The sequence below is a fragment of the Neopsephotus bourkii genome, unplaced genomic scaffold (genome assembly GCF_033783945.1).
Source record: "Neopsephotus bourkii isolate Nb327-2 ecotype Australia unplaced genomic scaffold, CSIRO-AGI_Nbou_v1 NB_923, whole genome shotgun sequence".
NCBI lineage: Eukaryota > Metazoa > Chordata > Aves > Psittaciformes > Psittacidae > Neopsephotus > Neopsephotus bourkii.
Window position 1 is genome coordinate 200494 of NW_026901417.1, and position 17491 is coordinate 217984.

General features: G+C 43.6%; 1 protein-coding gene across 9 annotated transcripts in view; it reads left to right on the forward strand.

The window, feature by feature from the left end:
* Window positions 1–17491, forward strand: part of FGD3 (FYVE, RhoGEF and PH domain containing 3) — a 129619-nt gene that overhangs the window by 50140 nt on the left and 61988 nt on the right. Inside the window, exon 1 of one of the 9 annotated variants that reach the window (XM_061357782.1) lies at window positions 13708–13828. The exons of the other annotated variants lie outside the window; for them this stretch is intronic. The gene's annotated coding sequence lies outside the window, so the exon portion shown is untranslated. Of the gene's footprint in view, window positions 1–13707; window positions 13829–17491 lie in introns of those variants that run through there. 9 annotated transcript variants of the gene reach the window in all.

The following is a 17491-nucleotide window of genomic DNA, read 5'->3' on the forward strand; positions in this document are numbered from 1 at the left end:
GTATGGAATACCTCTTTGGTCAGTTTGGGTCAGGTGTCCTGTCTCTGCTTCCTCCCGGCTTCCCCTCCTCCCCGGCAGAGCATGAGGCTCACAAAGTCCTTGGCCAAACCAAAACATCATTTTTATCAGCTTTGTTCCCAGCCCGAAAGTCAAAACACAGCACTGCACCAGCTACCAAGAAGGAGAAAAAAATGACTGCTGCTGCTAAACCCAGGACAGAGAGCTGGGCTGGGTCAGCCTGGAGAAGAGAAGGTTCCTGAAGGGGAGACGTTAGAGCAGCTCCAGTGCCTAAAGGGGCTGCAGGAAACCAGGAGAGGGGCTTGGGACAAGGGCCTGCAGGGACAGGCCAAGGGGAATGGCTTGAACCTGCCTGAGGGGAGACTGAGCTGAGCTCTTAGGCAGAAGCTCTTCCCTGTGAGGGTGCTGAGGTGCTGGCACAGGGTGCCCAGAGAAGCTGTGGCTGCCCCATCCCTGGCAGTGCTCAAGGCCAGGTTGGACACAGGGGCTTGGAGCAAGCTGCTCCAGTGGAAGGTGTCCCTGCCCGTTGCAGGGGCTGGAGCTGGATGAGCTTTAAGTTCCTTTTCAGCTGAAACCAGTCTCTGATTCTATGATTCTCTGGTACTCACTTGCTCTGATTCTTCAGTGAAGAGCTGGATTTTGGATATTAATTATGCAGACAAAATCAGCAATTGTTTTAAAGTGTTGTTAAGCACAAAGTGAAGTATCAATAGCTTCTGCAAAATATGGCACTGTGAATGGCAGGGATACCATCTGGTACAATTTGTCTGCGTACCTTTGAAAGCACTGTGCAGAAAGATGAGCTTAGCTTTCTGAGATGATTACCCCTAGTGAATATGAATACCAGCCTGTTTCTTCCTCCATATTGAAAGATAAAAGAAAATTGTCGTGTGCTTCTGTAAAAATAAACAAACCAACCCAGGCAAATTAAAACCTGGCCTTAATCTTGCAGGCCTCCTAAAATTCACTGATTTCAGTCTTTGTGTTCATGGTTTTGTGCTACACAAGAAGTGTTGGCAGTGTGGGAACTTGGCTCTCGGAGCTGTGTGGCAGTAAACCCTGTGTTGGAACAAGGCTGGGCGTTTTGTAGCATCAGACTAGGGGGACAGCTGTGTCTGTCTGTCTGTGTATGCGCACACACCATTTAAGCTACAGTCACAACAGAAATGAATTGCAAGCACACAGATTTATTCTGATTGTGAGAAAGGAGATAGTGCACATACAAAACCAGGGTTTGACCTCATAAATGCCATGTTGTACTGCTTCACAGTGAATGAGTTCTCATACATGGCAACAACTTAAAAAGTTTGTTCATCTAAGAAATGCGTATGAATGGTTGTGTGGTACGTGCAAGATCTTTAAACCAATTTCGCCATACCCTTTATAGTCTAACAGCCAAAGTTTAGAGCCTGAATTATTTAGGAATGTCTTTCTTTCAAGCCATATTGTTACCCAGGTTGTCTTGCTTAATCTGATCTGCTCCCTTATTCAAGTACCTATGAAGTAAAGTGGATTTAGAAGTAGCAAAGTGTTGAGTCTTTTTTGACTCTGGATGAGTGCTGCTGTAAGGAATTATACTTTTCCTTAATGAAACTTACCTCTGTTCAGTTCTTCAAAGAAAATCTCAATTTATTGGAAACCAGAATGTTTGAGAAACCTCCAGGAATTATTTCCTCCCGTTGCTCCCAATTTAACCTCTGAGTCACCTGAGAAAAGAGGACAAAATGTGGCTTCTGCAGTGCAAGATACAGAATCCTTTTGTGCTGGTAGACCTTGTATCTGTTCTCAGGTAGCCTGAAAATGTTAATGGATTTGAAACAGTTAGGGCAATCCAGGAATGTAGCTGTTTGCCATCAAATTTTGGTGGAATAGTAAGTTACCACTGATCAGCTCACACCCTCAGTGGTTAATGTGCAAGCTGTTGCCTGCCCCAATTTTGAGATAAAATGTGTCAGTTTGAAGTTTCTTGTTCTCTGTGATCACACAGGCAATGCTGGCAGGTCTGAGGAGGAGGAGGCAGGCATTTGCTAAGCTGCAGAAACTGGGGATGCTGTTATACTGAGCTCTGCTCATGCTGCATTCTCCTACCTGGAGCTGATGGCAGAGGGGAGAGGAAGATGTTTGTTTTTCTTGGTGCTAATTTCTTGCCATTGCTTGCCAACTTCTGGAGTGCTTATTGCTGATACCTATCTTACGATGCAATGTTGGATAGAATATGAGTTTTTACCTAACGAAAAGGGAATGAAAAAGTTATTTTTACTGGTCGAGAGCTAGTACCATGCTGGGGTGACTGCATCTCTGTGAAATGGTGCAAAGTGCCACCCATCAGCAAACTAACACTGATTTCTACAGTCATCTTGCAAGAAAAGATGAAGGCCATCAAAGACGATTAAGCAAGAGCAGAGTGTTTCATGTTGCTGCTGGTTCTTACCTATTCATGCTCCTCTGTTAGTCACAGGTTGACCTTCCTTCTCCTCAGTTTCACAGCCTGTTATAACTCTCAATTATGTTTGACATCACGTCTGTCATTGTAGCATCCAAGTGTTTCCAGTGCATCATCTACTTATTGCAGAGAATTCTCAACTTTGTGATCACCTTCCTTCATCAAACAAGTTAAAATTAGACATGGGGAGAAATTCACTTTCAATTCAAGCTGAAATAAATTTCTTGACCTCTTCGCTCCTAATTCTTCCTGCCATTACTGCTGACCCCAGATGACAGGGAGAACCACACGGCCAAATGCTTTCTCTTTGGAGTTCTTCCCTCTGCAGCACAGCCCAAGCTCTCTGTATTGCAAAAGGCAGAAATAAGTGTCCTAACTGTCTCCTCTGCGCTTGCTGCTGCAGATGTGCTAGAGGAATGGAGTGCAGTGTGCACAGGCTTGCTCAGAAAGGCTTACACGAGTTCTGCTCATATGGCTTTGTTCTGTCCTAGCAGAATTTGATGCTGGAGGGCAAGGCTTTTTAGTCTTTAATCTGTCTGTAAAATGTCACTGAACATCTATGGTGCGGTGTAAATAACAACTGTAATGACAGTCTTGCCATGTGGTGTATTTCCTTGGGGAGAGCAGAGACTCCTCCTCCACGATTCCTAGTCCCTTATTCCCAGATGGTGGTGACTCTTAATAGACTTGTTTGCATCCTCTTTGAGCACCAAAACTATGTGATTTGGTAGTCTTTGCCACTAGAAATGCAGCCATTACGTATCCTGCGATCTGCCTTTCAAGTGCTGATTTTTATTATTTTTTTAAAATGCCAAGGCCCAGTGATTTAATTTAACATGATCATCTATATTTTGAACAGATTGCTGAGTGGATTGGATTTTAATGCTGCTAAATATGATTATAATTTTAGTTCTGTGTTCAAAGAAAATAGTGTATTGTTATGGCTCTAGATTTATAATTGTAATATAAAATGTAATTCTGAGAATGTTTTGGAATAAGATATATCTTACTGTTTAGAAGAATGAGGAACACCAGAGCAGAGTTTAGACTATGTGATAAATTGATTTTTCATTGATATGAAAAAGTTTATAGAGTTTTCATGGCTGTAAAGAATTATTTGATTTAACTGTAATCTAACTGTTGTAATTCCATTGACAGATTAGATCAGTGAACTGGAATGTTTGGGGAACATCTCTGGCTGTGTCACTTACTTTGAAAACCGTATGTGCTTTGTGTATGCTATGCACTCTGGCATTCAGGTATCATTGAATGCTTTATATTACATGTTTTAGTAATCTCAGAATTCTGTACATGTATTGGGTATCCACTAAGTTCAACTTGTCAATGCAAAACTAACCAGTCATTAGCACACTTTGTTTGTTACACTTAAACCAGTCATGTTTCTGTCATGCATCTCTTTGTTTCAGGAAATGGAAGATTTAGTGTAGTATTCCTCAGCTGTAGATCTTACGTTCTGTGCCTTTCTCTTAACATAAACCTGCAAAAAAGGATGTTGCCTTTTTGTGCATCTAAGAATCCAAAACTGGCTGCTTTGTGGAGAGGAAGAAGCATCCAGTCAAGGAATGGTTTTCCTAGATAGCTGGTTAGGAGGATAAGGCTGTAGATGTTGTATTGCCATATCTAACTGGGTGAAGAAGGTGCATCAGTGAGAAAGAAGAAATCGGCTTGGATCCATGACCAGAAAATTGGAGAGATTAACTAGAATTTTTTTCCATTTGTCTGTGGTTTTATTCTGGTTGTTTTATCAGCAGGCATGCATCTTGAAGTGAACAAAATACAGGATTCTTCATGATCATTAGTGCAAATGAGCTTTTAAGTTGAAAACCACCTCTTAACAGTTATCTGCTTGATGGTTAAGGTTTTTCCTCTGCTGTCATCCGTAATGAAACCTGACCAGAGTTGTTGCGTTTTGAGAGCAGGGCTTCAGCTGAGGGAACCTGGAGATCAGAGTCGATCACTCTGAGTGTCACCAAGCAGTGTGTTCCCAAGGAGGCAGAATGTGTACTAAGGAATTTGGAGATCTACTGGTATTACCATGTCATTGTTTATTGATGATGCTAACTCAGGTCCTCACTTTAGATGTAAAGATACTGCTTTAGAAGGTGTCTTATTCATCTTCTTGTGATGTGATGTTGTCCTGGGTTGACAGCAGTTCAGGCCAGCTGAAGCCAGTATGTGATAATAGATGTAAAAAAGCTCAAACCAAACGAAACCCAGTTATCTGTAACTCATTCTAAGGAACAGATACAATTGTGATCATATAAATAAATTATACTTTCATTGTCAATGACTGTAAGAGCTCAGAATTATAAACACATTACAAGAATCATTAATTATCTGAAGTAATCTAGTAATGATCTTTTCTACTCATTTTCTTATCATGAAAATTCTTTGCACTTTTCTTAGTAGCGTCTAAATTTCTGTAATCAGGTTTATTTTTAAATCCCTCCATTATTTCCAGTTATCTCTTATCCTTAACAACAGAGCTTTGCCAGCAAGCGTACTTTGTATGCATCGAGTATTCTCTGTCCATAAAAGGACAGTATCAAATAATGACATTGAAGTTTCATGAAAACCAGTAATTAGTGAAACAGCAATTGCCAGGCTGTAAATGCATTTTATACAATAAAATTTTAGACACAAATACTCAGGTATGTCCTGTGTAAGTAGCATGGTTGATTATTATCCTTCTTAGCTGTACATTTATATTTGAAAATGCTGGTTGCCAATCGCATTGCATGTAATGATGGACTGAACTCATTCTTAGCCTATGTCAGGACTGAAAACTATCACCTAAGAGAGAGAAAATCTATACTATTTTCAGGGTATTAATTTAAATACATATTTTGTGTTAATGATCCAATTCAGAAATTGTTACCTGTTCATCCTGAGCTTCAGATTTCTTCAGAATGTCTTGAAAATCATTACTGGCAGAGTTGTCGTGCATTTTTGGTATGAAGTATATATGTTTATTTCTTTAGAATGAAGATATAATTGTCAGTCCTAAGGATTTTATTGTTCGTGGTTTATAACTGTTGTCCCAGAGAATTACCTGGGTGCTTACAAAATGTTCTTGTTTTCACACCTTGTAGTTATTGATTTGATGAAAGTGCATTTAAGATAACAGGAGAGATGAAATACTTGCTACAGATAGAATGAATTACCTGGAGTTTTGGTGGGAAAACTAATAATAGTTCCTTTTACTGAAGCTGTTTTCTGTAGTCTGTGTTACAGGCCTTTGAGATGGTGTTACTTTCTCTGGATCTTGCCAGGCTGAAAAAATTATAAAGGGTGCTTTATACCATCCTGTCTCCATCCTGGGATCCAACATACTGGAGCCAGTTCAGTGGTTTTCAGTCTCTTCAAATATATTTATCTGGTGTTGTTTGTATGGACCATCTTTAACCTTTCCAGGTTCTTTTTCTTGCTCTCACTTCAGCCCTTAGAGATTTGTGGATCACAGAATGAAAAAGCATTGGTCTAAGTGAAAGAGATGTTAGTGCGAGGGAAATAATGCTTTGCTCATGGTTCCTCCATCTGGAAAGTATAGAATATGCTTGTATATCCCCTTGGAGTTGGAAGCAACATGGGGTTCAACATCAGAAGCAACTGGAATAACCTGGCAGACTCGTATCTGCTGCGAGGATGCAGTCTACAGAGCCTGAGGCTGCATGAATGATGGTAGGAACTGTGTTTTCTGTTTAGCTGTGAAGCCAGTGCAGTGTGGCATGGACCTTTGGTCGTTGTTGTAGGCTGCTCAGTGTCTCTAGGGAGTGGTGTCTAGGTTCGTGGTGACTAGACCACTCTGAGGCTTCCATTGCGATGGCTTTGCAGTAGCCAAGTGGTATTGCTTTTTCACAAGTACAGTCATGAAGTAGTGGCTCAGCGCTAATGATGCTCTTGTTTTTAGCCTCCCAGTGCTGCACAGCTGCTCTAAACTGTGGTTGCTGCTGTAGTAAATAGGATAGAATAATTCTCATAGATGTCATACCATTATCACAGTGTCACAGACTGGTTTGGGTTGGAAGGGACCTTAAAGCTCATCCAGTTCCAGTCCCTTGCAGCGGGCAGGGACACCTTCCACTAGACCAGGTTGCTTAAAACCCTTGCATCCATCCTTGGATATAGTCAAACCAGGTCCTAAACAACCTCCTCTGTGTTAACCTTCTACTTTGCATAGAGGGGTTGGTCTGAATGATCTCCAGAAAACCCTTCCACCCTCAAAGACTCTGCAGCTTGGTCATTTTCTGTAAATTCAATTTTCAAGTAGGGAGTTACCAAGAAGCACTAAGAGATTAAATATATTCTCCTTTAATGATTATTGTGAACTACTGGGAATGCACTATTGTGAAATTGTTCTGTATTTTGCAATGTGCAGCTCTGCTACCAAAATAGTGCATCAGTGTAAAAATACTCATTATGCTTTTCAATAATGAAGTAAAGAAAATTCGGCTTCTACAGTATCGGGTGACAGCATGTTGTGGTGACAGAGGAAAGCTGGTCCTCTCCTGCAAAGCAAAAAAATCTGAGCTGAGTTTTACCTACTTTTTATTTAGTACCTAAATAGACTTTGAAATGAGCAGAGGCTAACTACTGTTTTACTAAAACTAATAAAATGATTCAAGATGAAAAAAGAAAACCAGTCGTTTGGGACACTGCTGGAGGTAATCTATTGTCACTGAATCTTAAGCAAAGGATAATTTTTACTCTCCTTGCTGGTTAAATGAGAGTTTACTTCCAGTAATGTGTGCTATTAAGAAGATCCACAAGCACATCAGCTGAGAGTGTGAGAGTCTTGCAGGGTGCTTTGGTCATTAGCAAAACCAGTCAATACACTTCTAGTAAAAGGAGAAATGAAGCACATAAAGCCTATTTTTGTGACACAGTTTTAAATAAAGCCTGGAATCTGGCTTATCAAGACAAGCATCTGTCTGTTTCTCAACTTTGGGCAGGATAGTCTTTTAAACGACTGGAAGGTGGGCAGCTTAACACTTTTCCCTCATTTTTTAATTCATTTTTTATTCTCCCCCTCCCTTCCCACAATATAAACAATTTTGGGAATTGCACATCCACTGTCTTCCTCTTTGAGAACAAAGAGATTGGGAGAGATTCCCCAAGACAGTAAAATCACCAGATGCAGGTAATCCAAAAGGAACAAATGAAATGGCTTTGGCTGGGATCATTTGTTAGTGTCTAACTGGTATAGACTCTCTAGATTTTTACCGTAATGGATTGCTCTGGCATCATGATTCCTGTGTTAAGGAAGCAGAGATGTGAAGGCCCTGGAGTGTTATTAGCTTGAAATATGTTCTTTGATTTGCATAATCATTGTAATTATAAATCAGGACACTTTCATCATAATGAAAAACCTGTTACCTGTCAAGAGATAAAGACCAAGACCCAAACAAACTCTGCTCATCTAAGGGGAAATCTCAGGACCACTGAATGGCGGTTCTGCCTGCTTCCTGTCAGCAGGGGTCCAGCGTGTGCCTCTTCTCAGAGGAGAGGCCATGCTGCAGGCATCAGTGAGGGCTCTGAGGTTGTCAGATAAACGAATGGTGGCTTTAACTTGGGAAATCCGTGGTGAAAAACTATGCTTTGCAGCCACATACTGCACTTTGCTCTCAGTGAGCTTTCAGCTTCTATCTGAGGACACTGTATAGGAATCAAGGACAGTTTTGTGTGGGGTGTTCCTTTCTGGGGGGACTAGAGGTAGTCCCTAGGTGAGCATCTCAGTGTTGTGCAGGAAACATTCAGGCTGAATCCAGAGACCAGAGTTAAACTGAATTAGTAACCAGAAAAGGATGGGATGAGAGGCCAGTTTGAACTGTGGAGAGGAACAGGGAGGGAAAGGTAAGTTGAAACACTGGTGCTCTGCTGCAGGACCCTGCGGTGGTGGTATGAGAGACTCAGCCTGTGAGTCAGTGTCCTCTGTTGTCTGCCCAATACTATATAATACCACTAAATTTTTTTGTAGTAAGAAATCAGGAATAAATGAGGGTTTATTGTCTTGCATCTTCAGTGAATCTTTCTGCCAAAGAGAAAATGGAAGCAAACCAATGTTGATGAGTTACTGAAAGCTGGGTCTCATTATAAAGGTAATGAAATATATGAATGAACATCCAGCTCTCCCTCCATCTGCTAAATTAGGCACCTGCAAAAACTTCAGCTGGACTTCTGGTAGCGGCCTTGCCTACCGCAGGAATTAAGTCTGAAATCTGAAGTTCAGCAAGTTACTTTGCACTTCAGAATGGCAAAATAAGACCTGTGTGCACCACGGAGATGAGCCTGGCTGCTCTTCTCTTCCCGCCCACCTTTCTGTTGTAGAGGAACATCATTTGGCAGCCCCATTTGATGGCCAGATCTCCTGGTGTGTGCCGTGAGCAGGGTTCTCATCACCCACAGTGTCGCACTGGCTGACATCTGCCCCAGGCTGCTTCTCCTTTGCTTTGTCACGCTTTATGCCACAGTGTTTGTACATATAACCTGCTTTCCTTACTAGATGGTGGAGTCTCAGGGTTGGAGTTTTTTTCCGTTACCTTTGATCCTGGTGTCATGGAAAGTTACTGTGCTTATTATTTTAGGCTAGAGTAATTCAATGGTGCCATTTCAGGGGGAGAAATCATCTAAACGCTTCCTCCAGAAAAAAATAAATAAATGAGTTCTTCATAGCTTGTCCCTTTTAGTTTGTTAAATCTTGAAAGTTCATAACTCTGCCTTCCAGTTATGGAGACTTGATTTCAGTATCCCTCAATGTTTACTCTGTGCCTACATGGGAGGCAGGCTGCATGTAAATGCTAAGAAAACTATAGCTAAATTCAAGGATTTACTTACCCCTGAACAGTCTCCAGCACTAGAATGAGACATTAAGCATATTTTTTTTGAAACTGGAAATGTTTCCTTTGCCCACTGCCTATGAATGTCACTGGAGGCTTTAAATTATATTGCCAACGTTTGGCACCAGATCTAGTAAGATGTGTCCAAGTTCTGAGATGTGATAGAAATGCTGCTATACTGCAAAGGTTGCTGGTGAGCACCTGTGTCAGTCGCTGTGGAAATAACTGCTAAGGGCAGACTGACATTGTCTGGAGGGGTACAGAATATAAGCAAAACAAAAAAAAACCAACCCAAAACAAAAACAAACAAACAAACAAAAAACCAAACAAACAAAAAAAAAAAGAATTACTTTGGTTCAGGTTTGTCACAAAATGAAAGAAGGAGCTTGAGGATTGCCACTTGGATATGTGGCAAAGTATAGATTTTAACAGTGGCATCAGTCAGGTCATTGACTGTAGTTCATTATCATACCTCGGAGAGCAGGAACAGGGAGCACATGACTACTTAAAGAAAAAGCCCCCCAAACAAACATAAAGTTCATCAACCCCCACCCAAACTCCAGCAAAGTTTGAATTAAATTCACTTAGAAGCCACTGAAGGGCTTTTAGGGGCTGTGCAGTGCAGCCCGTCCTGACCTCAGGGTCCATGTGGATAGTATAGAGGAGTTGGTTTGCTTTAAAAGGAACAGCTTTTTTAGTGTCACTCATAACCTGAGGAGACACGGGTAAGTGACTGTTGGCTGCAGCAACATATCCTGTTTCATGCAAAAAAAGAAAATGTTCCTGTTTTGAGCTTTAGTGTGCGTGGTGTTATTCTGGTGGAGAGTGCATTATGTGGTGTTTGGTTTCTTTCTCGTTTTCCATTTAAGTGAGTGTATTTTCGTTCTGTTCTCAGTATGGTTTTTCTGGTTGCTACTTCTGCTTCTGTAGCCCCTTTGGCATCACCGGGGTTGGGAGCTGGTCCTACCCCCCTTTCATCTGCTGTTCTTTTCCTTTTGCCTTGTATCTGGTGACAATTGGCTTGGCAGCCTGCTAGAAAATAATAATAAACACTTTTTTGGCTAGGGAAAATGACCTTCCATGCAGTTAATGCTAGATTCTGCCTCTTTCCCCTGGAAAAGTAGTTTGAATTTTCTCTGTTGGCAGCAAGCGGAGTTGATCACACCTCAGCAAATGCTGTCATCCCTACTCTGGTGGGAAAGTGGAATATCTGAAGGATCTTTCGAGAATCCTTGTTTTGTGTTGCTGTGGGTGGTGTGGTGGCCAGCTGTAGTCAGAGCACCATGAAAAGCCTAAAACAAGAAGCAAGTGCTGCTCAGGTTTATTGTCTGGGTTTTTTTTCCCCGTGCCCAAGTGTGAGGTTGTGTGCAATGACTTTCTAGCAGCAGGGTTTCTAAGACATGCTTGTCTTTTCTTTACCTTGTCACATAGTAAGTATAAAGGAATTTGGTTTACACATCTGTTGTGCTCTAATACATACTTAGATGTGAAGCTCATCATTTCCATGGCTCAGAGATCCTCTCCTGATTGTTTTATATTGTATAAACGTATACAAATTTTATACACATACATACTTACAAATTTAGAGCAGATACTTAAAAATAAATTCTAGAGCCCATTTTTAATAGCAGTTTGCCAGCTAACCCCTACCTAAGGGAGAAACACTGGTGACCAAACTACACCCAGCAGTCCTGGGAGGCAAGAGAGCTCATGCTGAAAGATGCAGTCCTGCCTTCTGTGTTCAACTAACAGTTCTTGCTGGACAAATGGGCCTGGGGAGTGAGGTTTGTTAATTTACATGCAGGATAGAAAATGAGAACTGTGCTGTAGTACCCTGTCCAGGCAGCGTTGAGTGGGACAAGGAGTATGCTTGACTGTTGTGAGGAAAAGGCTAATGTATGTCTGTGGAAAAGCTAATTCTTTAAGTGAAATAAAATTAGACTAAAATAATCATTAAAATTCTGTGATGAATTCTTTCTAATAGCTGTGGAGTAATGCCTGGCTGCACAATCAGGTGTGAAATGTCCCAGAGGCAGACAAGGGTTTGAATGGCATTGCACAAGACCTGGGTTAGATGTTGTTCTGGATGGGGCAATAAAAAAGAGATTGTAATAAGAGATACAGACACAGCGCTGAAATGAGTGTGTAAAAACAGAGAAACACTAGAAAGAGTTATAAATCACAGAATCCCAGACTGGTTTGAGTTGGAAGGGCCCTTAAAGCTCATCCAGCTCCAACCCCTGCCACGGGCAGGGACCCCTTCCACTGGAGCAGCTTGCTCCAAGCCCCTGTGTCCAACCTGGCCTTGAACACTGCCAGGGATGGGGCAGCCACAGCTTCTCTGGGCACCCTGTGCCAGCGCCTCAGCACCCTCACAGGGAAGAGCTTCTGCCTAAGAGCTTAGCTCAGTCTCCCCTCGGGCAGGTTCAAGCCATTCCCCTTGGCCTGTCCCTACAGGCCCTTGTCCCAAGCCCCTCTCCAGGTTTCCTGCAGCCCCTTTAGGCACTGGAGCTGCTCTAAGGTCTCCCCTTCAGGAGCCTTCTCTTCTCCAGGCTGACCCAGCCCAGCTCTCTCAGCCTGGCTCCAGAGCAGAGCTGCTCCAGCCCTCGCAGCATCTCCATGGCCTCCTCTGGCCTCGCTCCAGCAGCTCCAGGTCCCTCTTGTGCTGCTGCACCAGAGCTGGATCAGGGCTGCAGGGGGGGGTCTCCCCAGAGCACAGCAGAGGGGCAGGATCCCCTCCCTGAGCTGCTGCTCACACTCTGGGGGTGCAGCCCAGCACACGGGGGGGTTCTGGGCTCAAGCGCACACTGAAGCAGGGTCACGGGGAGCTTCTTGGCAATTCAGCTCCCCCAAGTCCTCCTCAGGGCTGCTCTCAGTCCAGTCTCCACCTGAATGAACAGTGAGATCTCATTCCCCTCTAAAGGCAACAGTGAAGTAGTCAGTGCTCAGACAAATACCCTTAATTTCAGTGAAGGCTGTGCAGCTAGCTCCACTTGCTGCTTTCCCACATGGGAGTGCGGTGTCGCTGTATGTGGGGAGCTCACTGCCAGGAGCACTGCTCATTGGTGTGACAGGGCTTTGGTCTAGTTTTGAGAACAGAAAAAGAGCTGAAAACTGGTTTCTCGAGAGTACATAAGTTCTGAATCAGATGATGAGCGGCATAAGGTATGTGCTGGTGCCTGTAAAGTGTAGCCTTGGATTAGCGTGCAGGAACTTGCTTTAAAAGCAAGTTAAAGGTGTGAAGTCTTGATGTAAGTTTATGGAAGATATTATGGCAGTGATGTTTAGTAGTGCCCCTTGGGATGCTATGGAAATGTGTGTTTAAAGAAACATCCTCAGTGAAGGCATTTAAAAGTAGAACAGGATAAAAGTACAGTAAATCTCAAGATCCCAAGTCCTGCTACTGCAGCCCTGTGGAAGCTGCTCCTAGTGCTTTATATGCACAGATCTGTTTATTTTAGCTATTTGGTTCTTTCTGTGAAAGATTTCTTTTTTCTTTCTGGAGATACTTCTGTGGTGGTGTATGTGTGTTAAACTGAATTTACCGGGTTCCTCACAGGCCTCCTCAGACCAAACAACCTGGGTGTCCTGGGTTTAGCTACCATGAAAGAGAAAAAATGATTGCTAGTGCTAAACCCAGGACACTGGGGTGCTTTGCAGGCTGTGTGGACCTCTCGTGAGGACACAGACCAGTTGCCCTCCTGCAGCTTCCCAGGAATGGCTCTTGGCCCTGACCTGAAGCATTTCCATTGAGAACTCTACATTTTGTTTCTTCCTCGATGGTTTCCCATGGTTGGATTCTGCTGGGAGAGCAGGAGGAGGAGGGAAGCGTGGAAAGTTTTCAGGCCTTCTGATGGAAACCTTTTAACCAGCCTCCTGAATTGCATTTATTGTCACTTCTGCGGGTGTTTCATAGGAGACTTAGTGCCTTTACCTTCAGAAAGCTATTTAGATAACCCAGTCTAACCCTTCTGGGGACGTTATATGTGGTTGTACCGGGCCCTTCATTCCCCAGAGGGGCTGGGAAGCAGCCTGAGAGTTTGAGTGCTGAGAAGTGACGTTTTCCGGTTTGTTTTCTTTCTGTGGTATGTTACTGCTGTTACTGGCTGTTCTTGCATATACTACTAAACCAAGCAGAAAGCTTTTTAAAGAGATCCACATTTTTCTTCTGCTTCAGAGAGATTCAAGCTTCCAAGCCATCCACGTCCTATATGTTGCATTTCAGACATTTGTGAAACATAAAACTAGAGAACGTTTTTCTGCAGACTCGCTGCAGTCTCCTGCAACTTGTGCTCAGTAAAGCTCCTCCGCCTGCCTTTGCCACATTTCTGTTCTTTGAGTCACCCAACCGCACTGATGGTCGGAAGTGGCATGGGGGGGTCAGTTCCTGTGAGCATGGCATTTTAAGCCACCAAATGAGAGCTGCAGCGTGAGCTGGTCACCCTTATTTTTAGTTGTCTTACAGCTTGAGCAAATGAGAAAAAAAGTGGGGGTCTCTGCTCAAACACAAGTAAGTAATACATCTCTCTTTTGATCTAGAATTGCAGTCTGTGCTGGATTCTCACTTGCTTTTGAACATAAGTGCTTTCCTGGTTTTATCTTGTTTCTTAAAGCTGTCATTCTTTTTTATTGAAGTTGACATTTTGGATTACAGAAAAATAGTTATCAGGTGAAGTAACATGGTTACACTGTCACTGTCATTGAGGTGGGTTTGATAGGAGGGCATGTGTACAGCCCCAGCATGTGCTGCTTTACACCCCTCAGGGGGGTTACAGACCATGGGCACGAGGGAGAGGTGAGTTTTTTAAGTAGATTGGAGGAAAACACTGAAGTTAATAAAGCAGCATAAGGGGGAAAAGAAGGGTATGGGACCACAGACTCATTTGCTCGGAAAGGACTCTAAAGCTCCTCCAGCTCCAACCCCTGCCACGGGCAAGGACACCTTCCACTGGAGCAGCCTGCTCCAACCCCTGTCCAACCTGGCCTTGAGCACTGCCAGGGATGGGCTGCTTCTCTGGGCACCCTGTATGCCTGGTGGCAGGATGGGAAGGGCTTTGTCTCTGTTTTTCTCAGCAGGAGGGGGTTAGGCACTAGTCCAGTGCAGGGCATCATGGAATTGGAGAGATGAGGAAAAACAGGTTCCAGAGCTTTTGGTCCTGGACCACTGGGAATAGTGTTGAGTGGTTTATAACTGTAACAAGCAGGATAGCTTTGTGCCATTGCTAGAGCTGGCTCCATGGGATAATTTCATTGCAGTATATGGCAGGTGAGGCTGTGGGCGCTGGTTTTCCCCACAGTATAATGAGTGCTGCAGCTTCTTGAAAGATGGCCTTACTCAGCTGTGTGCAGCACAGCCTGAGCATGAAGGACAGAGCATTATACTACTCACCAGATTCCTGCTGGCACAAGGAAGGCATAATCAGCACCTTTTATTTTGTGTCAGAGTTCCTCTTAGCAGTTTGTTTTTTTTTTTTTTGAATACAGACATCAGCTGTGACCTTGAAGCCCTTTCTTTTCTACCAAAGTAAGTTTCTGCTGCAAGGACAGGCTCTCCCTCCTGAAAGGCTTTTACTAAGGAGGAAGAGATGAAGAGAGAACTTCACTGTCAGTGACAGCATTAGGGAATTCTCAAGTGGATGTTTCAGTTGAAAAGACAGGAATGCTTGAGCTGGACATAATGAAGCCTGTTGACAGAGATTAGAGGTACATGGTGTATGCTTGGTTTATAGCCAGACTTTGGGAAGAGCTACATTCCTGATAAGATGGCTGTTAAGATGGTTAGGCAAGGAACAGCTTTTGAAATAGCTCTACCTGTCAAGAGCTGAGGGGTTTGTTGTTATTTTAAAATCTGGTCAACATGCTTAGTTGTCCAGATTCCTGTTAGCTGCAAAAATATCTTTCACCATTACACAGATTGTAGTCCATTTGTCTTTGTGCATTTTTCTGCAGGCAAGTTTTTAATCAGACCGGTTATGATTGCTTATCCCTTTAATGTGTGTGATGCATATTACAGAACAGCATTAGAAATGGAGACAAGCAGTACTGGATGCATTTGTGGATGCAACAGCCAGTTTCACTTTCAGATGCTTAGAGAATTCTAATGTCTTCCCATGCTTAGAATGGGACCTGGGTCACATTACACAGCCTTTTGGAGCTGTTGGAGCTGCAGCACTGATGGAGCAGAGAGCGTAAATCACCAAAGAATTAGGAAACTGGAAGCTCCCAGAACTGTGGATGACAGCAGCGAGTGATAGCAGTGATGGCAGGAGTAGGAAAGCCCTTCCACTGGTTGGTCACTCAGTGTTTTCTCTTCCCTCCAGATGGCAGGGAAAGTTGCCTAAGGAGGAGCAGGGGCTCCATGGCTTAGGGTCACGCTGCCTGTGGGGCAGCTGGAAGCCCTGGGCAGAGCCTCCCCTCTCCTGGGGTCCAGGTTTGGGCATGGCAGAGGGCTTGAGAATTGCCCCTGGACAAACCTCCCTTGAGCGGACATTCAAAGTCGTATCCATACAAACACAGAATCAACTATTTTGGAAAGATCTTTAAGCTCATCCAGTCCAACCGTTCCCCAGCACTGCCGAGGCCACCACTACCCCAAGGCACTGAGGGCCTCGTCTACAGGGTGTGTAGATTTGCAGGGGTGGCGATGACTTCCCTGGGCAGCCTGTTCCAATGCCTGAGCACCTTCTCAGTGAAGAAATTCTTCCTAATATCCAATCTAAACCTTCCCTCCATCACTCTAGATGGAAGGAGAAATACCCCAGCGATACTAATTCTCGGTGAAAGCAAACTTCACAAGTAGGTGTTGTTTATCATTGTCTTTCCAGCATGTCTAGTCTTCAGAGCCTTTGTCTGTTGGTCCAGTATTTATCCTCCCTGTTACTCCTTACTCCTTGCACATTCTCCATACCTCAGGGAGGGGTAGGAGGTGGGCTGGCCAGATGAAGTATGGGCTTACTTCCTTTGCCAGCAGAATACTGCAGAACTCTCTTCCTCTAAAAGAGAGCTGAGTGAGAGCTCCTTCTGTCAGAGCAGCAAACACAGGATGTGCCATACCAGTAGCTTGTCTTAACTTTACAGGTTCTTGCTGCTGTCATAGGCCTTGAAGGTATTTTTTATTTTAAACTGGGATTATTTTTGAACGCTGCTAACTGAGGCCTAGGTGCCAGGCATAAGGTCTGAATCTGGCTTGTGCATGGCAAAAAAGCCAGAGAAAGCCTGACATTCAGCATCTTGGGTTCTGCAGGTCTCTTTACTGTTACACTCAGTGGAACACCCAAAATCCTTATGTTTTATCTTAGTCCAATAGAAAAACATATCATGGACTCTCAGAGTGGTTTGGGTTGGAAGGGACCTTAAAGCTCATATGGTTCCAACCCCTGCCATGGGCAGGGACACCTTCCACTAGAGCCTTAAATACATACTATTTTATTAATAGAGTGCAAAAAAAATATATCTGGAAAACACTGTCTTTCCCTTTTTCTGCTTGGATTGGTTTTGGACAGAGAAATTGTAAGCAGTGTTATTCATGTGAGTAGAATTACAAACAAGTCATGAAGTATATATGCTAAAACACATTAGAGACACAAGGACTGCGCTTAACAAAGGTGAGTTTCACAGCAAAATGTAAGATCTTTGGAAGCGCTTGCTCAGGCTGTTAAAGCTCTGCCCCTTGTGTGTGCTTGGAGGTGCTGGCATGTTCATGTCTGCGCAGGTGGTGACTTTCTGTCTGGAGCTGTCACAGATAACCAGGGATCAGATGTGAAGTGAGCCTCAGCCAGGGTCTCTGGGAATAACAGTCTATTGGCACTAGCTTTTTATAAGGTTTGGACAGAAATAACCACTTTTTATCAATTTGGCCATGCCAGTGCACATCCAAGTGCTTCCATGGCAATTATGGCTAATCTGGTCTAGGGAAGGTTCTCACAATCCAGCGCTGGACCAGTCAGCAAAGATAAGGTGATTTCTACCTTGGTTCCAGCAGGTGAGTGAAGGAAGGCAGTTGATGGGGGTCCCATCACCTCCTCCCACCTCTGGAAGTGCCTGGGAGAGCCACAGACATTTGGGGGTGGCTCTGTGGGCTATGCCTGGATCTTCTTTATGTTTTCCCTCTCCTCCATTCACAGTATCACAGTATGTTAGAGATTGGAAGGGACCTCAAAAGATCATCTAGTCC